A 27124-nucleotide genomic window follows, 5' to 3' on the forward strand; every position below is an offset into this window, starting at 1 on the left:
AGCTGCAATCTGCAGCTGTCTACTGAGCACGCTCAATGGCCGTCTCAAATGTACACACCTCAGCTTAACCACAGCTTACATTTTCAAATCGGATGGAAGCTGGTTTGAGGGGAAACACATCAAGCAGCAGCATTTCTCAAGAAACTACAGGATACATGTCAATTACGGCTAACTTCATGTGTAGCGGGCTTCAAATAGCAGTGGTGGGAGCAGCCTGGAGTCAGAGCGAATGGTAATGCGCACACAGCTTATGTGTGGTAGTTCTGCTGCCAGTCTATTAACCTTTTCGAAGTTGGTGGCTGGCCATTTGATGCAGCAACACTCAGTTTGAACTTGTTACACCTCGTTTTTCTTCTTTGCATTCAATTAAAAGAGGTTTGCTCATCTCATTTATGCTCAATTCTGCATCTGATGAATGCATCGGAAAGGCAATACTTCATGGAAATTTGTTGCTGTCAGCACCCATCCCCTGTACAGCAACCCCCCCACAGCTTGTTTTGGACTACATGTCCCATCAGCCCTTGTCAGCACAGCTGTGATGGCTGGGGCTGCTGTGGTTCATAGTCTAAAACATCTAGAGAACACTATCTTGCAGAAGGCTTCCTTATACATAAAGCTTCTCAAAGCCAAGCTCATGACTGGGCTTGGAAAACCAAGCTATTTACCTCCCACCACCCTAAAAAATAGGAAAATAGCTTGGTTTATAGTGAACTCAGTACTGAGTCAAGTCTCCCCTTTAGTGCTCCTGGTGATATCATCAGGGGGAAAAACCCATGGAAGTTAAGAAAATATGGCTGCTGCCATGGTTCCATAAGAAAAACCATTCCCCCCCCATACAATGTCCTTGAAAGAGGCAGGACGTCATCACATCTTGCCATTTCCAGGGACATTTGCAGTCCTGTTTACACCCCAAGTGGCAACAACCATGCTTCTTAGCCACTCCAAGGAGCTAGTCCCTGTTAAGGAAACGGGAAGAATTATTTTAAATCCTCAGGCCACCTCTTAAGTGCCTATTTTTCATTATATCTGTGGATTGTTGGAGAAACCATCAGTACATTAACTGTTGAAATGGGACAGAATGGATCCCTTTGCATCCAAAATAAGAGATGGACACAGACCAGGCTTCGAGTTGTCCATCCATCTCTAATAATTACCAGCTGCTGAGATTTGCATTTCCAAGACAGGAAATATGAAATTAGGTGACACCATGGATTTCTTATCCTCTAATACAAGCATGTCCAACTCCCAAGAGACTGTGATCTACTCCCAGTATTAAAAAACTGGGATCTACCCATTGTCATTGGAGGGAGGAGGAGCGTGCATGGGGTGGGAGGCTGGATTGCCCAGGGTGGCTGAGCTTTTTTTAGGAGGGAAGTGCCCGGAGTTGTTGAGCTTTTGCGGGGGAGGATTGCACATAGGTTTTTTTAGTTTCCCCCACCCCATAACTTTTTGTACACGATAAGGATCCTGCGATCTACCAGGATCAGCCAGGGATCTACCGGTAGATCACAGTCTACTGGTTGGACATCCCTGCTCTAATATTTAATGCTTGAGCAATTTGAGTATTCTCTGTGTCCTCACTTATGACACTTTGCTTAGAGGGGAAGCAATTTAAGATTCCAAAATGGCAGGATGCTAATGACAGCGAGTAAAGAGAGAGATGGAAAGAAAAGAGTGTTCTCATTGGGCAAAAAGAGACTACAAAATTAACAATCAAGTTGTTTTGCATTAGCTTTTACACAGTTAAAAACTTATAATCCACCAGTTTCTTTGTTGCTATTCACTTTGTCTTTTACCAGCTTGTTAACTGCATCACTTTGATGAATATACACATGCATGAATACATTTATAAATGGCTATCACTCATTTGCAAGGCTTTGAAACATTGCTGAAAGTTTAAATGACGGGTAGCATTTATTCATGCTGCAGTATGCTGCTCAAAGTTTTGATACGGGATTAAAAATAATAATAAGAATGACATTTGGAGTTAAAAGACGACATCTTGATTAAAGCCAGAACAAATTGCTTGGCATAGGTTCAAGACTCTTTTTTTGCATGCCCTTCAAGTCTTTGATGCTCCCCTGTTGTCTCCCAGGCTTGCAGTGGGAGGAGTCAAATCCTGTGGCAATGATGTAATTTCATAGAATCATAGAATCGGAAGGGGCTCCAAGGGCCATCTAGTCCAACCCTCTGCAACATACTTCTGCAAGTCAAGTGGGATTGGGGAAAAATTCAGTTTGCATTCAAAGGGAAACCTGGCTCATTTGCACCAATTGAAACACTTCTTTGAAGTTTGGACAACTCCAAATTTTGAAGTGCAGTAATGTAAAGTGTACAAAAATGCCTGTACTAGGTTAAAGTATGCAGAAAAATGCATATACTAGTGAACATAAGATACAAAATGCATTATTTTAGGGGAAACAGCTTGTAAAAATGTGCATATTGTGATAAATCTGCCCTAAAATGCTGATGAATTTTCATGAAGACTTTGAAATAGCCACCCCAAATTGATGTTGTGATGTAGAGAACTGAATTTAAGATAGGGGAAAAAATAGAAACTGAGCAAAACCAAAGTCAGCAGGTTCACCTATTCCTATCCCTCAGCCATGCAGCTGTGTTTTCAGGATCCGCATGACTCAGTCATCAAAACGCTAACCCATATTCCACCTCGCCCAATTTAATTCAGGTTGACTCTTTCTTTCTGCCAATAACCCAGCCTCCATTCCAGCACTGATGAGACCCCTAGCTGCCTAGCAAGATCGACACATTCTGTACCTTCAGACTATGCCCTGAGAATGATGCAGTCCTTTTAAAACTGACATTGAACTACACTAGCGCTTGGCACCAACTGCACTATACATTTGAAACACGCCCCTTGAAACTGTCAGGGCTTCCCCAAAGATTCCTGAGAAATGAAGTCGGTTGAGAGAGGTGAGAGTTGTTTGGAGACCCGCATTCCCATTCTCAGGGCTACAATTCTCAGAGTTCCATGGGAAGTGATTGCTAAACCATTCTGAGAATTGTAGCTCTGCCAGGGGAATGGAAGTCTCCTAACAACTCTTAGCACTCTTAACAAACTACAGCTCTCAGGATTCTTTGCGGGAAGCCAAGAGTGCTTAAAGTAGCATGATACTTCTTTAAACGTATAGTGCAGATGAAGCCTATGTGTATGTGGGGGTGATCACTGCTCATCCATGAAGGAGACTCATGCCTATAACAAGTCTTGCCACAATAAATCTGTTGGGTTTTCACACATGCCTATTTTGTGTTTGTTGTTGCCGCTCTTGCTGCTGCAGCAACACTTGTGAAGGATACACAGCTGCCACCCAAAATGGCAGCCCTACACTGTCTCCTCCTCTCCTGTTCCCTGCAGTGTGTGCTATCCACGCAGTGACATCACTGCTTGGCAACACTCTTTGCCCATGCAAAGGGCAGCCAATGAAGTTGGCTGAGGGCAGGGAAACTTGGGATGTGACAACATCGTGAGTCTGGGGAAGTGAGGAGGAGAAAGGGATGTGGGTCTGCTGCTTCCAGCAGTAGCCATGAGACCCCCATAATGTCAAGCTCTGGTCTGACACAACTGCTTTTTTAAAAAGCTTGCTTCTCCTGCTAACAGTCAACTCAATAATGACCGACACATATCACCCGAAGATATGTCATTTCGTCTCTGCGGGTGACATCTCAGTTGATCAAACAGTTGTCAAGTTGTTCGCCGTTTTGATGGCTATTAAACATCCCTTCCACAGCTAAATGAGTACACTTGCTAGCAACCCTCCAGCTATTCATAAAGAGATATTATGTTGGTGAAACAAGACCTGGCTGAACATTGCCTGCTCCTGAGGGCTAAAAGGGACTTAAAAGAAAACCCTTCCATAATATTTTGCAAGGGATTCCCCCACTCTCTTTCTCCCCCTGCTCACTCCCCACATACAGACTTTGAGCCCAAAGGCAAAATAACTTTGCCATTATCTCCCTTGGAACATGCACTAACTCACCACTATTTCTGCAGGGCTGAGCTGTTCGTGTCAGTGGAGTCGTCCGGGTGAGCTGGAGAATATCAGAGAGGGTCGCCACTCCTGTTTGCCTGCAACAGAGCCATGTCAAAAGCTTCTCAGTAATCAACAGAGCTTAAAGAAAGTCTCCGATTAGGCTTTCCTTTCATCTTTCTCTCTCCCCTTCCCCTCCCCACTGGTGTTAGCAATCAGCCCTCCAACTCTTCCGCTCTCTTAACAAATTTTGATTTATCTTTTAATCAGGGGATAGGCTGTGCCATTTTTTATTTTTTTTACTGCAGCAGAAGTTATTCTTGGATGCAAGAGTTTCAGTATTGCCACAGTGGTTGATTAGCCCAGGAGTGAGTGCTACAGAAGGGATTGCTTCTGATCGCGTGTAAAATAATGCCACACCAAAACTTGTCCTATTTCTCAGCAGTGTCCTTCCCCCACAAAAGAGCTTTATATAATTTGCCTCATTTGTAGGGCATTGAAAATTGATTCAGAATGAGATTGAGCATCCCTTCTCATTGCAAGGTGGTCAAGATTGGTGCCTGTGTTTCTCTTTCCATTGAACATTTCTCCAGCACTAGGCCCTCTCCCCATCTGTCCATGCTTCCTGATCAGAAGAAGCCCCTTGGGAGACACCACCTCCCCTGCGATTTAATCAAAGTTCAGAAAACTGGAAAGTTATCTACCCAATGCCTGTGACTGGTAAGCCCACTTGTTTTGTTTTTAAAGAAAGTCCTCCCTTTTACCTTAAAAACAAAATCTTTCCACTCTTGCTTCTGGAAGAGAAAAAAGAGTTCACATGCATGCACAAACCCATGCAGAAGCCAAGGAACAGCTATCAACATCATGGTGGGCAGGTTCTTTGCCTTTCTGTGCACTTCCTGAGTGCCAAAGCATTCCCCCCCCAAAAAAAAATCAAGCAAAGAAATCTGTGCTCATCCAGCTCAGCCCTAAAATCCATGATCACTGAAAAATTAAACTTCTGTCCAATGCCATTCTAGTTCAGACTCAGGTCTTTTGGCAAAGCAGTGTTTGGAAACCTACAAGACCCACTCCAGAAGAATGCCCAGGGCATCTCCGCACATTCCAAAGAGCCAGTAGTGACTACAGTGTTGGACATAGACTTAGAGTAATCCAGGTTCAAATTCCTGCTCAGCCATGATGCTCACTAAGCAACGTTGGGCCAGTCCACAGAAAAGTCCACAGTTCTCATGATAAAAGGGCTCAATAACAAGAGGTTATGGAACAGTTATTTATCTGTCTACCACCTTCCACAGACATGTATCAAGGTGATGTACAAAATCCAATAAAAGTGGCTACCCCCCGTTAAAAACAACCCACCCACCCATCGCACCCACATCATCAGATAAAATTTTAAAAAATACAAAAGAGACACCCATGTTAGAAATCTATCCATTCAGCTTGTAAAACAAAACAAAATGCTTTCAGTTGTTTCCAGAAGTTAAAGATAGTAGACAACTGTTATATCTCAAGAGAAATGCAATTCCACAGAACAGGGGCAGTCACACAAAAAGCCCTGCTCTGAGTTCCTGTGGAGTCTGTTTCTGATGTATTTGGAACTTGATGGAGAAGTGCTCCCACAGACCAAAATGGCCTACCTGGTATATATGTCGCCTGGGCCTGACCTGCATAAGGTCTTTTATGTTAGTACCAGTCACCATACCCTCCAACATTTCTCCAATGAAAATGGGGATATCCTAAGGAAAACTGAGACATTCCAGGATCAAATCAGACGGCTTCTCTAAATTGGGGACATCCTTGGAAAATAGGAACACTTGGAGGGTCTGCAGTTACATGCATGTTCATGTAGCCATCTCCACTGACATAATGAAGGCTTTATTAGTAAAAATATATGCAATGAATTGGGTTGAAAAGACAACAGGGAATCAGCACAGGCTCAAATACATTGGTGTAATGTGCTCCTGGAGATTCACACCAGTAAGGAGAAGAATTGTGTCCTTAGAATATTCCAAATGGTCTTGAAAGGTGACCATGTGTAGCACGCATTGCAACAAGTCAGCATGAGGCAGAGAAAGCACAAATTAGTGCTGTGTGTCCCTTGGTCACTGCAAAGGTAAGGTAAGCGCAACAGAAACGCTGCACCCCACCCAAGTGAATCTTCATCAACATTTTCTCTCTTATTTCCCAATGTTTAAATCAGTTTCTTTTCTCATTAACTGATGGAGAATGGTTAAAAATAATAAAAAAATGCAGGATGTTTTGTTTTTGTTTTTTTTGGTACAGCACTAGCATGAATGGCAGTTGCAAGGTCATCATGACAGCTAATAATTTTCCAATCTCTGACACTAGCTTCCTGTTTGGCTTTGAGACATCTCCTTAATCCTTCTTTATCACAGTTGTCCTGATAACAACTTTCTTGCCTCTTGAGAGTGCTTTGAAGATTTATTGGGTACTGGTCTGATTGTGCTTTGAAGGCAAAAGCTCTGTACACAAACTCTGGGGCTGGATCTGTAATCTGAAGGAAAACGCTTCTAAAAGGAAAACCTATTTTCCCCAGCAATGCAACTGGTAAAAAAAAAATCAATAAATATATTAACATTCAAATGCTGCTTTGTTCTATTTCTATTAAACTTAAAGCTCAGCTCAATAGCTGAATTCACACCATATAATTAAAAGGTGGTGCAGTGGTCTAAACCACTGAGCCTGGGGCTTGCTGATCAGAAGGTCAGTGGTTTGAATCCCCGCGATGGGGTGAACTCTCATTGCTCGGTCCCAGCTCCTGCCAATCTAGCAGTTTGAAAGCACACCAGTGCAAGTAGATAAATAGGTAACACTGTGGCCGGAAGGTATATGGCATTTCCGTGTGCTGCTCTGGTTTCGCCAGAAGCGGCTTAGTCATGCTGGCCACATGACCCGGAAAAACTGTCTGCAGGCAAACGTCAGCTCCCTTGGCCAGTAAAGCGAGATGAGCGCCACAACCCCAGAGTCGTTCGCAACTGGACTTAACTGTCAGGGTTCCCTTTACCGTTTATTAAAGCACAATGATATCACTTCGAACAATCATGGCTTTCCCCAAAGAATTCTGGGAGCTGTAGTTTGTTAAGGGTATTGACAGCTTTTAGGGGACCCCTATTTCCCTCCCAGAGTTATAGTTCCCTGGAAAGTGGGATTGAATGTCAAACTACTCCTAAGAACTGTAGCTCTAGAAGGGAAATATGGGGTCTCCTAAGAATCTTCAGCAACTACAGCTCCCAGAATTCCTTGGTGATAGGAATGCAGCCTTAATAACTGAGAACCGTAGGACCAGTTTTAGAATGTATGCAAGTAATGACTTCAGTGTGGGGGGAACTTGAAGGTGATTCATCATAGATCAAAACATCATAGGGAGCACTCTTGTATCTTCTCATATCGCCTCAAGTACCAGTCATCAAGGATTGTGAAATCAAGTGATCCAGGTGTACTTGTTAACTGATCCTTGATAAGTCTCCAGTACATGTTTGAAAAGAAGTGTGTGCTTGGGTTGGCATAAAATCAGTGATTACTTTAGTAGGGCTCCCCCACCTCCAGCAATGAAACTGTTTGACAGGAGATTCAGGACAGACAAGCACTTCCTCTTACATCATTTAACTGATTTGTGGAACTTATTTCCACAACATGTGATAGCCTTTAGTTCAGACCAGGGTTGGGGAACCTGTACTTCTCCAGAGGTAACTGGACTATCAGCCACAGCTACCATGTGGGTGATGGGAGTTGTAGTTCAACAACCCTGGCTTAAATGACTTTAAGGAAGACAGTTAAATTCATGAAAGCCAACTGATGACTACAAGTCATGATGGTACTATGCAACCACCACAGTCATCATCTCACTGCAACATTTCTGTGAGCAAGGCCTAGTGTCCAGGCTGATTGCACATTCAGCCTCAATTATGAAGTAGTGATGAGAGGATTTCCTTCATTTTATTATTCTGTTCTTCCTCTGGTTCATTATGAGCTATGTTCTACTCTTCCTGAATTCCAGTTTAACCAGGGGAATATGTAAAACCAGTTTAAGAGTTGGAGCATATGTATGGTGCTGCAGCGTCTAGTTGCTTCAGTTAAACTCTTGCATCTTTTCTCTCTGCATCTCTGCCGGGTACCTTGTCAGCTCTGTATGCTTATATTTGGACATCGTTGAACTCTAACTACTGTTTTGAGAACAAAAGAAGATCCAAAGAAAGGTGGTTTTAAAACCTGTATACATAGACATCAGCACTGACGTTGAAATTACATGCTATATTCTTAGGTGTTATTTACTTCCCTTTTGGGAAAACTCCATGCAAAACTTCTTTCATGTTCCTGAAATAAAAGCTTCTTAACTCTATACTTAACCTGTCCAAAATGGAATGGTGACTTCTACAAAGGCCGGGAAAGGTTCTAATCTATAATTTGCAGGAAATAAGGCTGGTTCCGTGTTGTGCTTTGCAAGAAACTTCATTACTCCACTGCATTCAGAAGCTGCCCTTTATGTCAGAAATACTTGTGTTGGAACATAAATAAATCTGATCTACATTAAAAAAAATCTTTTAAAAAAAAGGTCTTCCATGGTATATGAAAAAGATCTTTCCTACCTTCCTCTTCTACAGTGCCTGAAATATTGAAGCGTAATTGGTAACCAAGACTGCAATCCCAATGCCTACTTAGTTGAGAGTGTCATTAAACTCAAAGGGGCTTACTTCTGAGTAAACACTTGTAGGACTGCCTGATTAAGCTGGTTCCCAAATGTGATGTTCACTTGCAGTGGTGGCTAGTGTCCACTGGGACTGGTGGAAAGGAAGGCAAAGTCCACAGTATATGCAGCCTGAGCCATTCATGGGCGGAGCCAACTAATTTTAGCTTTGTCCCTATCCTTCTCCTTGCTGAGGTCTACAAGAGCAACACTGAGATTGATGAGGAAGCTAACAGCCAGTGCCAGTGCCTGAACTGGATGTAAGTAAGAAGGAGGTCAGGTGGGGGCTGGCTGGGAGCAGACTGTGGTTGCTGGGCATGTAGAGCTCCATTTGCCTTTGTGGACCAAGCTCCAGCTTATATTTAACTATTGTACTTTATATACAGTAATGGCTGTCTACTGAATACTTTATCTTGGAAAGTATTGCCTTTGTGGTGATATCAGATGACAGAAAAGCCCTAGTTGCAGTGGTAGAGCTGTAATGGTTCAGTCACACAGATGCAATTAATAAGAGCATAAGAAAAGCCCTGCTGGCTGAGACCAGTAGGTCTGTCTAGTCCACCATGTTGTTCCCAGATGCCTCTTGGAAGCCCATGAGCAGAACACATCATGACACTATTGTGACCAGATGTTAAGAGCTACTGGGGATAGAGCAGGTGCGGGGAACCTTTGGACCTCCAGATGTTGCTGAACTACAGCTCCCATCATCCCTGGGGATGCTTATTGGAGATGATGGGAGTTATAGTTCAGCAACATCTAGAGGCCCAAAGGCTTGCCCATGCCTGTAATAGCTCAAGGGACCCTTAGTACATGACTGCTTCATGCAAACTGAACTGAGCCACCTGAACTTCCATTTGGAATGTCTTCCTGCACGGTAAATTGTCCTCAGATCCATACTAGCCCTGTACACTTACCCTATACAATGGGTCCTCCCAGACAGGAGACACTATCAAAAGACCTCATGTTTAGACTGGGACTTGGGTTATGTAGCAGTGATCTTTTGGGCTCTGATGCTTTTCTGTATTCTTCTGGATCACTGGACTCTTAGAAGCTCTCTATGGTGATTCACAAAGGCATACATGATTCTAATGAAAGTTTGCTTAGGGAACCCCAGGTTTCATTTTAAAAGAGATGATGCTTCTAGCTTTCAAGGGACAATGTTTGCTTATATGAAAGGACATCCTGATGAACCCATTTCACAAACAATACATTCTTAATACTTTACAGCGGAATGGTTTCCAACCTGCTCAACAGAGTTTCCTTGGCAAGAGGGCTGCACATGGCTGAAGGACATTACTGACCTTCCAAAGTGCATTTTAAGGGCATAGTTTAATTGCACAGAGTGATGGTTTGGACCAGGCACACCACATGGACAGGAAAAATGCTCTTTTAGAACATGTCCCAGAAACTACTGCTGCACATTGTAGAGATAACTCATAAATGCACTCTCCAGATACTCTTGAATTCCAGCTCCCGCCAACCTTGACCACTGACCATGCAGACTGACAGAAGTTGAATTCTAATACATGGAGGGACCATTACGGTTACCCCTGTTGTAGAGTATTCTGGAGCACACACTTAATTTGTATGTGGTATTTAGCCAAGTCTATTATAACTATTTGGTCACCACCTAGAGTTGGGATGGGTAACTTGTAACCTTGTAGACTTTGGTGGACTACAACTTCCATCATTTTAGCTGGCCATTCTGGCTGAGACCGATGGAAGCTGGAGTTCAATAAGATTGGGAAGCTACAGCTTCTGCAGCCCTGATCTAGATTATGCAACACACAGGGCAATGCACAGTCAACAGCAGTTTTGCAGACAACAAAGCAAAGCAAAGACTGGGAAGCTACAACTTCTGTAGCCCTGATCTAGATTATGCAACACATAGGGCAAAGCACAGTCAACAGCAGTTTTGCAGACAACAAAGCAATGCATAAAGGGTTCCTCCAGAGTGAAGCAGTTGAAAACTATTGCTTCATGTTCAGGGCATTTTTTTCTTTTGTATTGGGATCTGCAATAGGGAGCCAAACAGTTTAATTAGGGGAGAAAAGCACATTTTTTGTCAAGCAACCAGAGCCATTTTCAGATAGTTTTGCACTTGAACATGGCGACCTTTGGCTCCATAAGGCTGTTGTGTAAATGCAACATTTGTTGCCTATTATAAACAGGGATGCTCAAGTGGTGAAGTAGGCACTCTGGAACATTTCACAGATAACACTCTTTTTTCTGAAGAAAAAAAAATCCCTCTCTGATCTGTTAATCATGCATCACAAATTGGTCTGGAAATTGTCTACCTAGATATTGGCTGAAGGCATCCAGTACTCTTTCCCCCCTCTTTTTAATGGCAAACACATTTCAGGAGAGCTTTGGCAGGGGCTTTAAAAAGCAAACACTATTTTACTTGGAAAATATTAATAACCTTTATGACACCTGCCTTTTGATCTTAAGAGAATCATTAGACAGCTTCCACGGCTGAAGCCTTTGCGGTGCCTTCTGAGCAACAAAAGAGATTAATAGATGATCAGAGAGTTTCTTCAGCTCAGCTAGCTGAGCAGCGGATAAGGATGGAAAGAGGCTACAGGTGTTTCTCAGGCTTTTGAATACACCGATGGAAAAGCTTCCTCCGGCCTTCCACACACTTGCTTCCGGCACATGTCAAGACTTGCACCTGCAGCACCTCTTGAATTTTGACCTAAAAGGCAGCAGATTCAACTCATGTACTGTAAGAACCCTGCTGGATCAGATAAAAGGCCTAGCTAATGTACTTGCTTAGTTCTTTTCTTGTATTTGTATTCTATCTTTCTTCCATCATAAAACCCAAGACTGCATACAAGTGGTTCCTAGAGATGCACCCACCCTGGCACTGATCAGACCCAGACTTGATCAGCACTAGGAAGGTAGTGGCCTCATGTGCTTTCAAACCATGTCCTGGGACCTATTCTGTTTTCCACAATAGGCAATCAGATGCCTATCAAAAGCCCTAAGCAGGACATGAATATGAACGTATGAGCACAAGAAGAGCCCTGCTGGATGGGTCAAAGACCCATCTAGTCCAGCATCCTGTTCTGACAGTAGCCAAGCCTGCAAGCAGGATCTTATAGCCACAGCATGCCACCCTCCTGCAAATGCAGGAGCTTCTGCTTTTTGCCCCCAGCACCTGACATTCAGTGGTATACCACCTCTGATCCATGACTAATAGCCACTATTGACCTTGTCCTCCAAAGCAACTGACCAACCAATGGAATGAGCTGTAGGAAAGACTCTGGGCCAAAGGAAGGAAGGAAGGGAGACAACTCAGTGTACCCTCTGTCTTTTCCCCAGTAGGTTACAACAGGTAAGATGATACACTTTGGCCTCTGCAAAAGCTTCCATCACAGACTTGCTTCCTGGTCTTGACTTGTATGGAAACTTGGGTCACATCTACACCATACATTAAAATATGTCTTCTTCTCAAATATCCCATGAACTTTAGCTTAATCTGCACAGAGCTACAGTTGCCAGCACCCTTATTAAACCAAAGTTCCCATAATTATTTGGGGGAATCCATGTGCTTTAATGGTATGGTGTAGATGTGGCCTTGGTCCCACTTGCATTCCTTCTTGGCTTTGGCAGGGGCTGGGTCAACCAGAACCCAAGTTCCAAGTCTTTTGCACTCCCCTCCAAAGTCCCATGATGGATGCATCATTCTATCATTCTATTCCTCTTCTTAATCGTCTCTGGCATACCATTATTTGCTCACTGATGTACGTCAGGGGTAGCCATTTTGGTGCCCTCCAGATGATGTTGCACTACAGATCACTTCAGCCCCAGCTGATATGGGCAATGGCCAGTGGAGAGCCATTACTTCTTAATGTAGACCAGCCTTTCTCAACCTGTGGGTCCCCTGACGTTGTTGAACTACAACTCCCATCACCCCTAGCTAACAAGGCCAGAGCTCAGGGATGATGGGAGTTGTAGTCCAAGAACATCTGGGGACCCACAGGTTGAGAACCTCTGATGTAGACAACCCTGAGCTAGATGGACCAATGGTCTGATTCAATGTAAAACACCTTCCTATGTTTCTATATTCACCTAGATCAGGATTGACTACAACATGATTCTGGCCATTGAGTCAGATCCTTATTTCCCTTACCCCTCTGTGGATAAATTTGACTGGTGGGTGGGGCTCAATAACCTCAGCCAATGAGACATTTTGAAGCCCCCGCAACCAGTTGATTGCTGGGACTTCAAAGCAGGGCTCCCCTCACAGAAAGCTCTGCACTGTGCTTTGAAGTGCTACCAGTTGTTGGTGCTTCAAGAAGTCTCTTTTTTTGCCCAGTCATCTTTTTACCTGCCCACATCTGATGTCATTAGCAGACTACACTGACTAGCAGTGGCTCCCCAGGGTTTCAGAAGGGGGCATTCCAAGCCCTACCTAGAGATGCTGGGGATTGAACCTAGACTCTTCAGAATGCAAAGCTGATGTGCTGCCACTGAGCTATGGCCCTTCCCATTGCTTAAGGATAACACAGATTCCCTTTAATACTCTCCATGTTCTGAAAACTTGGCAGAATGCCATTTAACACCCCTCTCTAGCCAAACGGAAACACCAAGCAATAAATACAGAATTCTTAAATGGGAGGGAAAATGGTGGGATTAGATTTGGTTCTGCAGACTCCAAGCCCAATGATCTGCTACTAAGCTACAGACGAGTTGTTCCAGCTGCTCAGACCGGTGCGTCTCCTTATTCCCTCCTGTGATTCTACACATGCAACACTTTGTCTTGTTGTCACACACAAAGAGGGGGAATCACTCAGGGAATTGGATTGAAGCCACATGTTAAATTGCTTGTGCAGCTTCTGTTATTGGGGCATCAGGCCTTGCCTGCTTCCCGTGATGGGGACATCTCAATCCAATCAGACATGTTCTTCATGATAGCGGTTTCAATCCAATTCAAAAGAAGAAGAAGGTGGTGGGGTGGGGGGTGGGGGAAGAGAAGAGAATGAATGAGAAGACAGATTTCATATATTTTCCCCATTTGCCTTTGTCACAAGTTCAACTGTTTCCCTTAAACACTCCCATCTCCTTCAAGACATTTCCTGCAGAAGAACATTGTGTTATTCAGACACAGGAGCATGGGAAGTTGTCTTCTACTTAGTCAGACCATTGGCCTATCTGTTCAGTATTGTCTACACCAGGCATGTCCAAAGTCCATTTTGGGGGTCTAATCCGGCCCGCTGGTCAGTTTAATCTGGCCTCTGTGGCAGTTCATTTCCTGGGGTAAAATCCTAAAAAACCCTCAACAACTTCAATCCTAAAAAAGGCTAACAACTTTGGTCAGTCCTTTGGTCAGCCCTCATGGACCTTCACTTCATCAAATCTGGCCCTCTTTGGAAAAAGTTTGGACATCACTGGTCTACACAATGGGTAGAGTTTCAGACAAAGGGCCACATTTCTTCATAGGCAACCTTCCAGGGGCCACATGCCAGTGGAAGGTGGAGAAAAAAGCAATATCAAAAGTGGGTGAAACAATTATTATTATTCATTTCATTTCAATACCACTTTATGTTTTAAAGAAAAAAAAATCTCAAATCAGTTTACCATATATTAAAAGATCAAATGAAACAAAGAAGAATGAGGAAGAACAAAGAATGAGGAAAGTCAACTACAAAGTATATATTCAGAGAAAAATAATTAACATAAAAGAAAAACATTACCTTCAAGATCTCAAAACAGAACATTACGAAGGAGGTCGGTCAACTACAGAATGCACATTTAATGCAGCAAAGTTGACTAAAGCAATACCTTAAACATTTCAAAAGAAAACATGACTAAAGGAAGTCAAATATAAAGTGCACATTTATAATAGCATAATCAACAAGAGAATAAACATTATCATAAGCATAGAGCATATCTGCTACAGTTGCTGCCAATCCTGCCAATGGTGGTTCATGGTGATTGGCAGCTGTGGAAGCTCAGGCTCAATGACCTGGGTCTGTACTAAATGACAGCCAGGGTGGTCTCTGGCCTCTTCAGCAGCCTCAGCTTTGGGTAGCTGGAGTCAGACAGGGTCCTGTCCTCCCAGGGAAGGTGGAAAAAGGCCTCCAAGGCAGGGAGCAGGTCTTCTAGGAGCTTTCTTAATGGATGCATTTATTCATCTATCACATTATTATCTTTCCTCCAAGGAGCTCTAGGTGGCATAAATATGTCTCCTTCTCATTTCTGTCCTCACAACAACCCTGTGAGGTAGATTAGGCTGTGAGGAAGTGTCTGGTCCAAGGGGATTTGAACCCTGGTCTCACAAGTTCTAGTCCACAACTCTAACCACTATATCACTATTCTGGCTCTCTTGTTGATGTTGGTTCTTCACCCTCACTAAAACATGAGACGGAACCCTTAATTTTAGGTTTCCCCCTCATGACTTTGATAAATGAGGTTTCAGGGCACATTCAGCTGTATCCAGTGGGGGGTTCTACTCTGAGTAGACCCATTGAAATTTATGGATATGAACTAACTTGTATCTCTTCATTTCAGTGGGTTTACTCCAAGCAGAACTTAGTTGGTTGCAACACCTTGCCCTTCCTCTTTTAAGACACATCACACAACTTCTTACATTAATATAGGTTTTTATATGGTGATGATCAGAACTTTGTTAAAGAAAAGGAAGTGTGGGGAAGGTATGCAACAAACACCTGCCCCTGTAGATTTTTATTTTTTAAAAAAATATGATTATTTTTACCTTGGAATGAGGTCCGTTTGGTGGATTTCAATTCTGGAAGAACAAGAGCCTCAGCTGGATCTATGGACTGTTTCATGTAAGAGTCCATCAATATTTCATACTATTATTGTCTCTGCCTCCTCTTAGTTTCCTTGTTATCTTGCACAATGAGGAGGGCAGGGAGCTGCAATAAGATACATCAGTGGGAGAGTGTGAAGCGATGCTTCAGTAGCAGGGCGTTAGGCTTCTGATGCCAACAAGCCTCTCGACCTTGACCTCCTTTAAGTGTGTCCTCCCTTGGAGCCGTATAATTAGAATATAGATCTTTCTTCTTGCTGTACTGTGAATGAGGAAGGGGGACAGCTTGAAAATGAAACTGGCATAAGAATGAACAGGGAGGGGTGAAATTGCAAATTTCAGTTTCTTTCTGCTTCTCAGTTTTTCCAGTTTTGAGTTCAACCAGCATAATTCTGCACAAATTTGCATTTTTTTTAAAAAAGGAACTGTACACTCACAAGAATCTAGCAACAATTTAGTTCACATTTATTTTAATATACACCTCTAATAAACATATTTTTGCAAGCGGTTTTCCTTATATTTCACACATTCTGTATGTTATTTGCACTTTCAGCCACTTTCCCACATGCTCCTTTCATTTTTCTCTTGCTAAATTAGACCAGTGACCCATCCAATCCAGTATCCTGTATGCATTGTGGCCAAACAGATGCCCACAAAAAAGCACATCAGTGCAACAGCAATATTTCCAATTGCGGTCCTCAGAAAATGGTCTTCAAAGGCAAATACTCTCAAACACTGGAGGCAGTACGTATATACAGCCATCATGATTAGTAGTTGCTTATTTGAATAAAGCGGATATCATTCTTAAATAAGATTCAGGACACTCTCAAGTTCATCGTCACAGATTCCAGGGAGGTGTGCAACAACAAAACACAATGTAATAAAACATCACATCAACACCACACATTCTTCATAGTAAGATAACTGAGAAGCAACATAGCTACAAAGTTATAAAGCAGGCAGAGACAGTAAAGCAAGTCTACTTTAGATTCCTTAGGGAGGGTGTTCCAGAATTGGGGTGCCACCACAGAAGAGGCCCAACAAAAAAATTCAGATCTTTTATTACCAAAGTATCAGAATATTTTCCAATCCCGACAATCTCACACTGACCTATTTAAGGTTCACCCTAGTTAAAATTTACCACTTTAGCATTAAAAACACATTAAAAGCTTCTAATAACACTCACTATATCAGTAGAGTAATAAGCCTTCCCAAACTAGCCACAGCCATGAGATGATTGACCCAGCCAGTAAATGGGTGCCCTTGGCTTTACCTCTGCACGTCAATCAATTACAGTCGTCAATCATGCCCAAGTACTGCCTGCCTAAGCAGGTCTTACTGCTTAATCATATAACTGTTGAGCTAATACCATTCATATTTCTGGCCTTAAAAAACTCCTCTAGGAATTCTCATCCATTATGGCATCAAAATTAACGAGATCTTAAAGTGTGCACTATATCACTTGCAACTTAATACTCTGCTAAATGGAAAACATCAAAATTGAGCATAATTTATCACTATTTACATTTGCTTGTTAATTAGCAGTTTTCATGAATGATCAAGTAATTGAGAATAAAGAATTTTCTTCTTTTGCCAGACAAGTTTATGGATGGGAGTGGATGTTCCCGTCTAAGTGTTTACCTGAGAGCAAGTTTATGTATCAAACTTAAGGGAGCACTGAGCCCCAATCATTTGCAAAAATGTGTATATTAATCAAAACTACATACGAAACCACATGATTGGAGAAATTTGCACTAAATTGCTGCAGGAATGCAGAGAACTGAATCTGTGACTGGGAAAAAAAGGGAAAACACAGAGAAGCTAAGATTGACAGATTCATCCATCCCTAAACCCTATATTTACTTCTCAGTAGACACAGATTGGATTGCCCCATAAAAGACATAAATGATCCCCTCCCCAGTAAAGTGTGATGTATCTACGCACCTCAACAAAAGCAGAAGATAGGAAACAAACTGCATTAGCTCTAGAGACGACTTTATGAAAATACCAGAGAAGTGTGGTTTTGGAAGCAAATCTATATTGTTAGTCACTCAGTGAGAACGATGTAGACAAAACATTATTAATGCTAACTATGTCTGGATTGCACATTCAACCAAGATAGGAGTCAACATGTTTGGTAACATCAAAGGGAACCTGATACCTGAAAGTATAAGAAGATTAACGTTTACAGTGATCTGTAGGTTTGGCTGTTCCAGGGAGACTAACAGACACAGCCAGGAGGGACACTTAGTTATAAATTGGCATGGGAATCCTCTCATGTGCTTAACAAAATCTGGCACTGTATATAAACTCATATTTGAGGCCTTTTCTTTTAAAACCCCCTACTACAAGCCGCGGAGAAACGTGGTCTATAATGCTAAGAGACAAAACAGTGAAACGTGAGCTGTTAAGGCTTGCCTAAGTTAGACGGGTACACCCCACGGCATGAAAATGTGTCAGGGTTTCTGAAAGAGGGAAGGGGTGGGTGAGTGAAGGAAGCATATAGCCAGTGTTTGCCATTGCTTTCAAAAATAAAGTTTTCTGTGGGGGACTTTAAATAAGGAAACCACTTGAAGACTTCAGCTCCTGCAATGTGACTTTCAAGGATTTTCCAGGAGATTCTGCTATTGAGTGATTTAGGGCCCTTTTATGATGCATTCAGGAATATTTTGCACTCGTGATGGTATTGGGGTGGTTATACACAATCCTGCTTTCAAAACAATTTGTGGCTGCAAAAGTTTTGCAGTGAACATACCACTTCGGGGCATGTCCTGCTGCAATCCTGTCACTTTTTATACCAACAAATGTTCCAGGTTTTTCTTTGTGTCCTGCTTTCGCTGTGCCATAGTTCAATAGCTCCCCTCCAGAAGGCAATAAGGCAGTAACATCAGAGAAGTATCTCAGAACAGCTAATAATGTGTGGACGGTCCAGTATAAATCCATCACTCATGCACTATCATTGCATCAATGATATGTTGCAGAAAATATATGCAAAAATCCCCCAGTCCTTACAGCAATTCTGTAGACACTTTACACTGGAGTAAGTCCCATTGAATGGAATGGGGCTTTCTTCACAGTAAGATAGTGCCGTTATGACCTACCTAGCTGTAGCCCACAGCTAGTTACTTGATCGGTAGATTTCGGAATGATTTGCCATAGATTAGCAAGTATTTCTGATGCTAAATGGTCAAACAGTAGCAGCAACTATAGCTGTGCAAACACTATACCTTTAAAGCATATTTGAAGCACAATCTTTCCCCTTAATGAATTCCGTAGTTTGTTAAGAGTTGCTGGGCAAACTACAGCGCCCACAACACTTTGAGATAAAGGCTATGTTTCAAATGCATTTTAAAGGTACAGCACATCCAGACCTTAAATTATACTGCTGAAATTAAAAGCACTTGAGGCAAGGAGTGTGGGAGGAGGATCATGAACTTCATTCCAATCTGTTACTCTTGAACAGTGTTTGGCTTCAGGGCCTGGCTGTTGGATCCCATGATTCTAGTAAAAAACCCCAAAACAGCACACCAAAACATGAAATCTGCCCACCCTTGCGATCAGACTTATCTCTAAGTAAACATAAATAGAATCAGGCATTAACATCTAAGGTGATTCAATAAAACCAAAATGCCTTTGGGATGTGCCCTGCACTCAGTAACTCCAAATAAATGGAAAAACACAGTGCCAAGTTTCCTCTCCCATCCCCCACTCACCTCCTTCTTGAGGAATGATATATAGATCTTTTTAAAAAGATCTATATAAGATGGAGCCAATCTGCTCCCACATGTTGCTACCTACCCAATTTGGCAACACCAAAGTATAAATTGACTATAACCTTGCTTTATGAACAGCTGCTGGAAATTACCACTCTGCTCAAAGATAATTGGCAATTAGTTAAACAACACTCATTAAACTCTTTTCTCCTGGCTCCGGCTGGTGCGAGTCAATCTTCCAAAATTTAAATTAAATAAAATGTTGTGCAAACTTGTTCCCGTATCTCTCTTGCTACCTGAAGCAACTCACTAGGAAAAGTATAATTTGCATTATCCTTTGAGGCAACAATGATGGAAGACTGCTAATATCTGGGTTCTTGGCCAAAGCTGGAAGACTTGCTAGTCACAAATGCAGCCATGTTAATGAGAGATAAGAAACAGTTTCACATGTTGAATAAGATGTCAAAGTTAATTGATCCTCTAAGAATCCCGTTGAGATAAGCTAGTATTGTATCTATTTAACACAGTGTTTTGCAAGGTTCCTATCCTCAAGGAACATTCTATATAAATTTATATGTCATATCTGAAAGGTCTGGCTATCAGCCCACTTGAACTCAGAGCATAGAGCAGGGATGGCAAAAACATGGCCCTCCATGTGTGGCTGGACTACAACTCCCATCATCCCTGTCCATTGACAATACTGGCTGGGACTGATGAGAGTTGTAGTCCAACAGCATACGGCAGACCACATTTTCCTCATCCCAATCTTACAGCTCAAGCAACACTTTTAGCCCTTTCCCCATAGGTGTAGGGAACCTTTGGCTTGCCATAATTACAGCTCCCCATCAGCCCTGGCAAGCATGGCCAATGTCCAGGGATGATGGGAGTTGTAGTTCAGCAATTTCTGAAGGGCCAAAGGTTCCCTATACCTGGTTTATCGCAATGTTATACAATCATTCTGCAAACATATCGGAAGGGAATCACTCATAATAATAGCTGATATTGTCTATCCTCCTTACAAACTTTGTGTGAAGAAATCAGGGATGAATGCTCAATACAGCTTGTCTAGAAATCCTGTAACATCAGTGAATTTGTGTGTATGTGAAAATACCTGGAAGATTTCCACTGAACAGTGAAACCTTTTTGACCATTGCATTGAGATCTGCCTTGTAAGGAGACTGTAGCCCTCTTCATATGTAGTGCCTGAAAAGGAAGTATCAAGCCATATATATGGTGCCTTCCTATTTTCCTTCATTGAATGGGGTAATTCCTACGATTTCATGAATGCAAGTAGAAGCCTCTGCATGGTTAGGAACCTTGCTTTATGAAGCAAACACAGGTAAATAGCTCCCCCACCCAAACCTTCCTAACTGAACACGGGATGATCAGGAACAGGAAAAGTGGAGTTGGTATGTATGTATTTTCAACAAGGGATGAAATTTCCTGATCTGATCTTCCCTTGAACTTTAACAAAAGCACAGGAAGTCCGGAAGACTACTTATCCATTGCCTAAGATTAAGATGGGTTTGCTGATTTTGTATGAAGGAAAGTCCTTCCTATTACACTTCTTAAAAAAAAAAAAAAAGATTCCCACACTGATTTCTTTTATAAGTTTTCAAAATTTATTTATTTCTTTATTTTGGCAATGTATATAACACTTAATTACATTGATCTCTATCTGCTGTTTGTGAAGGTCAGTAAAATGCAAATAAAGGTAAAGGTACCCCTGCCCGTACGGGCCAGTCTTGCCAGACTCTAGGGTTGTGCGCCCATCTCACTCAAGAGGCCGGGGGCCAGCGCTGTCCGAAGACACTTCCGGGTCACGTGGCCAGCGTGACATCGCTGCTCTGGCGAACCAGAGCCGCACACGGAAACGCCGTTTACCTTCCCGCTTGCAAGCGGTCCCTATTTATCTACTTGCACCCGGGGGGGCTTTCGAACTGCTAGGTTGGCAGGCGCTGGGACCGAACGATGGGAGCGCACCCCACCGCAGAGATTCGAACCGCCGACCTTTCGATCGGCAAGCCCTAGGCGCTGAGGCTTTTACCCACAGCGCCACCTGCATCCCAAAAATGCAAATACAGGTCAACTATAAAATCAGAATTAAGTTAACATTCCTTCTGGAATAATGAAAAAATATATATGGTTTTTAGTAGCTTCTGGAAGTTCAACAGGGAGGGGCTGCTGATCTGACATCAGCTGAAACTGGGCCCACAATATTCAATGCACAGCTCCTGATGGATATGAGCTTTGCTTCTGAGGCATGGGAGACTATCAAGGAAAATGACAAACAGCTGTCAGGTGCACAGTAGACAGTCTCCCCAGCTTCCCGTGCTTAGAGAAAAGCCCAGCCAAGGATAGCATTGTGTTTTCTGAAAAGGGAGATACCCTGCAAGGCACTAGAGTTCAGATCACCAGAGAGCTACTTTGCAGAGTGAAAGAAAAGACCCTTCACAAACACTTTATGGTCACCTCGGTCAGAAGGTAAGCACAACAAAACTCTGTATCCCACCTGTGAGAACATCTCCACTTTTTCCTCCCCTTTCATAACTTCTGGATGCATTCCTTTTCTCATTAGTTGATGGATGGTAAAAAAGAACAGCAAGACAAGTTTTCACCACCACATTATCTCTCACACTTGTACCAACATACATTTGAGGCTGCATGGTTGTATGGGGAAGGTGTGCCTCTCCAGATGTGGTTGGAATACAACTCCCACCCTCCCTGACTGTTTCACATACTGGATGGGTCTGATGGGACTTGTAAGTACAACAACATCTGGAGGGCCACACGGTCTCCATCCCTGCTGTATCACTTGATTAGGGTTTCAAGTCATATTCCGCAACTGGCAATTAAACTCTTTCCTAGCCCTAGAAAGCTTTCATAGCCCTTCCTCCCTTTTTATCAGTCCTGCCTGCCCACTGGCCTCATGCAACATGATGCTTCTGTAAGTCCCTTGCATTTTTATAGGTCAGGTAACCACAACCCATACTGCAAAGAGGAGCATAATAGCCCATAATTGGAATGACTATTGAGGAATGCTGGGGAGATGCAGCAAGAACAGTGAATGCAGAGTAATGAGCTACCACACCACAACATTGTTTAAGAATACCTTACAACTTTTAACAACTAGCTAATAATGTAAGCAGTGTTTTATTTGAAACAGGATAAATCCATTTGATGTAACTTCAGCTTAAGCATCCTGAACTGTCTGAAGTCTCCCCCTACTGGTTAACCAACACCATTTCCAGCATGGTTAACTATCTAGTTTACCTTGGAACATAGGGAGCTGCCTTATACTGAGCCACACCATTGGTCTGTCTAGCAAAGTATTGTCAACAGTGACTAGTAGCAGTTCTCCAGGGTTTCAAACAGTGTTCTTCCGCAACCCTACTTGGAGATTCTGGTGATTGAACCGGAGTCTTTCTGCATGCAAGCAGATGCCCTGCTGCTGAGCGATGACCCTAACTACAGCCATGACAACAACAACAACAATTAATATGTTGCCCATCTTCCTGGGTTTCCCCAGCCACTTTGGGCAGCTTCCAACAATTTATAAAACCACAGGAAAACATCAAACATTAAAAACTTCCCTAGACAGGGCTGCCTTCAGGTGTCTTCTAAAAGTCAAATAGTTGTTTATTTCCTTGACCTCTGATGGAATGACATTCCACAGGGTGGGTGCAGCTACTGAGAAGGCCCTCTGCCTGGTTCCCTGTAACTTCACCTCTCACCATGAGGGAACTGCCAGAAGGCCCTCATAATTAGATCTCAGTGCCTGGGCTGAACAACGGTAGTGAAGACACTAATTTAGGTATACAGGATTGAAGCAGTTTAGGGCTTCAAAGGTCAGCACTTTGAATTCCCCTTAAAAATAAAAATAGAGGGTTTAGTCTCTGTAGGGAGGAGGAGGAGATGCCATGTAAATATATATGAAAAAGTCAAATATCTAGCACCAAACCAGTTGTAAGAATTGCAGATAAAAAGGCAGTGCTAGGACTCCAGAATTCCATGCTTCCATGACTGGCTGCAGCAAAAAAGGACAAAGTTCTGTATGCAGGACATATGATGCAAATCAGAGATCAGTTACAGTTTTGTGTAGGTGGGCCTGTGGTGTGGGGGATTGCGCTCAACTCCACAAATTCTGTTACCCAACCAGTTCTCTGAACAGGACTCATGTCATCATGAAGGATCAGCCACAGATACTTTGAGAGTTTGTTATTCAGTGCACCAGCCAAATCAGTTGTAAACTGTTGGGCTTTTGGAGGATGTTGATGAGACGTGTTGATAAGTTAGAATGGTAGGAATGCAAACAATGTGACTCTGGTGTGTGTCACCAAATGCCAAGCCACCAAGGCTAGTTTTTGGAATGGTGCCTAGTTGTTACATACCCCTTGGTTGGCCGTAATGGACTTTCATTTCAAGCCATCTGTCTGCCCATTTTCATGAGTTAGAAAACAAGCACAGCGACAATCTTACAGGATGCCTCAGTTGACACATTTGCAGCATCAATATGTCAGCTCTAACTATGAGCCATGGTTCACAAGGCCAGATTTCTGATACAGCCCTTTCTCATGTGAGGATGATTTACCCCCAAAACAAGGTGGCTCATAAAAATTAAATACTGATAAAACAAATATAGCTAAAAACCTATCAAAGGTTGTCATTAAAAAGTAGACTATACAGTGGTGCCCCGCAAGACGAATGCCTCGCAATACAAAAAACTTGCTAGACGAAAGTTTTTTTCGTTCGCGATTTGCCTCGCAAGACGAATTTCCCCTATGGGCTTGCTTCGCAAGACGAAAACGTCTCGCGACTTTTTTTCTTTGACTAAAAACAAAGACATGTTTTGTTTATAAAGTTAATTTATTTTCCCTTAAATTTTTGAACTGCTCTTTACAGTATGTGTGACTTTAAAGAGCAGTTAATAAACTGTTGTTGTACCAAATTTGGCTTTGTTTGGACTTTTTTTGACCATAGGAACGCATTAATTGATTTTCAATGTATTCCTATGGGATTTTGTGCTTCGCAAGACGAAAAATTCGCTAGACGACAAAAATTGCGGAACGAATTAATTTCGTCTTGCGGGGCACCACTGTATATGGAATTAAAATAATGTCAAAAAGAACTACTGAACTGCAGATACTACTACCACCACCAGGGATCCCAATAATAAAAATATCAATAATAGTAATAATAATACAGCACAGCATTATGAGCCCTTTCCTTACAAGAAGTCAGTTCCCCAAACTCTGCTGGAATAAAAATGTCTCCACCTGCGGGCAGAAGGGCAACAAGGAGGGAGCCAATTGAGCTTCTCTAAGAAGCGAGTTCCAAACCCAGGGAGCAGCCACTGAGAAGGCCCTCTCCCTTGTCACCACCAGGCATGGCTGTGAATGTGGACTGAGAAAAGGATCTCCCCTGAAGATCTCAGAACCTTTGTAGGTTCATATGGGAGAAGCAGACACTTTTATGACTTTTTATTCTCCTTGCTTTTACTTGTTAAATTGCATTTGTATGTGTCTGATTCTATTTTTGTTACACATTAATTATTCCACAGGAAGCTGCATTTTACCAAGTCAGACCACTGGTCCATCTAGTTCAGAAATGTGTGTGTTGGATGGCAGTGGTTCTACAGGGTTTCAGACAGGGAGTCTTTCCGAGTCTGCCTGGAGATGCTGGGGGCTAAACCCAGGACCTTCTGCATGCAAAGCAGATGCTCTACCACTAAGCTAAAGGTAGCTCTCGGGATGTTTTTTGGACTACAACTCTCATCATGCCTTGCTATTTGTCATCCTAGCTGAGAATCATGGGAGTTGGAGTCCAGCAATACCCGGAACACTACAGGTTTCCCACCCCGGCACTAAGCTGCAGTCTTTCCCTCCTGCTTTTAGCATTTTTATTTCAAGATCCCTTGTAAGAGCTTGCCTAAAGGGAGGGGTAGCAATTAAAAACAATAATATAATATAATACAATAATGCAACATCGAAGGACCTAATTCAAGATTTAATTTGTGCTGAGGCTTATTAGAATCTGGCCCTGTGACCTTTCCTCAACTGCAGAGATTGGAGAAGAGAGAGAAGATGATTGCAATACTGAACTGTGTGAGAAGCAAGGACTCAGCACTATTACCGCCCTGCATTGTGCATGAGAGCTGTCCCTTGGGATATGATATTCTGCAGCCTCACACCAGTGGAAAGGGGGCACAGCTCTTCTCACACATCCCTTAACATGTACACAATTGCTCCAGTCACTGAATGGGGCAGCTCATTCCTGCAGGAGCTCTTCATGCACAGGGGAGTACACATGGGGCTCTGGATCCAGGTGCAAATATTTAGACATTCCTTCCTCTGTGGCCTGAAGTAAGCTGTTTGACTTATGACCTCAGGTCCTCAAGGGAAAGGAAGATATACTAATCCTATTATTATTATTATTATTATTATTATTATTATTATCACCATCATCATCATTATTACTAGTAGACGACAAAATCTTTAGAGCATCACAGTGCTGAGGTATGGGGACAAAAGCATTCAGCTCCAACTCACCCACGACTGTTCTCTTTTCAAGGCAAGCAGAGCAAGACAGTCTCTCTGGAAACACAGTCAAAGCCCTGTTAACAGAAACTTGAATTGTCCTTTGGAAGTGTCAAAATGGTTGACATCTATTGAGACATGACTTTCCGGCTCTGCTCTTGAACAACTCTTACAAACACACACTTGTAGTGATGGCAAAGCCTTTACACGCCCTGCACATTGCTTTTTAACTTCCTTGATTTGGAAGTAAACAATGCCATTCCCCACTTGATAGCTCAAGATGTTGACGCAGACCGATTCCCTGACACCTTGCAGCAGGGAAGAGATAAACACCCTGCTGTGGAGTTGCATGACTTTACAAGTGTCTGTGATTTTGCCAAGGGATATATTTTGCCCATCTCCCATGGCAGAACGGTACCCCTCACTCACTTCTTTTAAGGGCTTTTGTGTTTTGACTCGTGACATGTGCTCTGGGCCACTCTGTCTCTTCCAGAAGTTCTTTCACCTGACATGGGAGATGAGAAGGGGAGGGGGAAGAAGAAGAAGAAGAAGAAGAGAAGGTCAGATTGAGAGAGAAAAAAGAAATACAACCCCCACAATGAACAGCTATATGTGAAACCATTTCACTTACTTCTACTCTCTTCGGCCCAGCCATGTGTAAGGAAGGAGAGAACAATGGAGAAGTTCCAACTCAATTCTCCTGGCAAATCAGAGCCCCCTCTAGAGGAAGGCAAAGCAGTCAAGGAGGCATGTAAATGATCTCTAACCAATAACTCCAGTCTACTTGTGGTCTCCAAGTAGGGTCTGTGCAATCCCTTGTTCTGAACAGTAATGAATGTATGTAGTGCTATGTGCTCCACAAGCAGAGCACTGAAAGATTAGAGAGGGGAGGTTGGCCTGGGACATGTCAATATGGATCTGAGATGATCAAAGGAAGTTGTCCCTCGTGGGTTGGAGATTGGGATGGGTTGGAGGCAGGGGGAAGGGGAGGAAGAATGTGAAGTGCTTCTTAATGTGGTTTCCCTGTATTCTCTCTTTTAAAAGGAACAGCTTCATCCTCCCTCATAATCTGTTTCCTCCATATGGCTACCCCAATAAATATTTCAAGATTTTGTTTGAAGGATACAATTTTTTAAAAATGGAGGGGTCAGGAGGGAACTGCCATCATTTGTGCAAAGTTGTAATACCTATATCGTAATGCACTGTAGGCAAAATATGTAAATACATCTTAAGGAATACAAGTAGTTTTTTTAATTATTTGTATGTATGCCTATACTTGTTATTCCATTTTCTCACTTATCAAATCCTGAGAATTATATTTTAAAACATCTTGCTTTGTCTCTCTCACTCTCACACATGTGCAAATGTGTGTACACAAACACACAATCCGGCTCACTGAAGAACAC

The 27124-nt window shown here is 42.6% G+C and overlaps 1 long non-coding RNA gene across 2 annotated transcripts; it reads right to left on the reverse strand.

Moving 5' to 3' along the window:
- Positions 1-1693: 1693 nt before the first annotated feature.
- LOC309536681 lies at positions 1694-26083 on the reverse strand. Of its 2 annotated transcripts, XR_014221695.1 has the most exons (4): positions 25731-26083; positions 15413-15731; positions 3996-4084; positions 1694-2203 (listed from the first exon to the last, which is right to left on the reverse strand). It is a non-coding gene; the product is annotated as an uncharacterized lncRNA (long non-coding RNA). The 2 variants fall into 2 exon arrangements; XR_014221694.1 differs by lacking the exon at positions 15413-15731.
- Between the last annotated feature and the right edge of the window lie 1041 nt (positions 26084-27124).

This window comes from Podarcis vaucheri (assembly GCF_965113315.1).
Source record: "Podarcis vaucheri genome assembly, chromosome: 7".
Lineage (NCBI taxonomy): Eukaryota > Metazoa > Chordata > Lepidosauria > Squamata > Lacertidae > Podarcis > Podarcis vaucheri.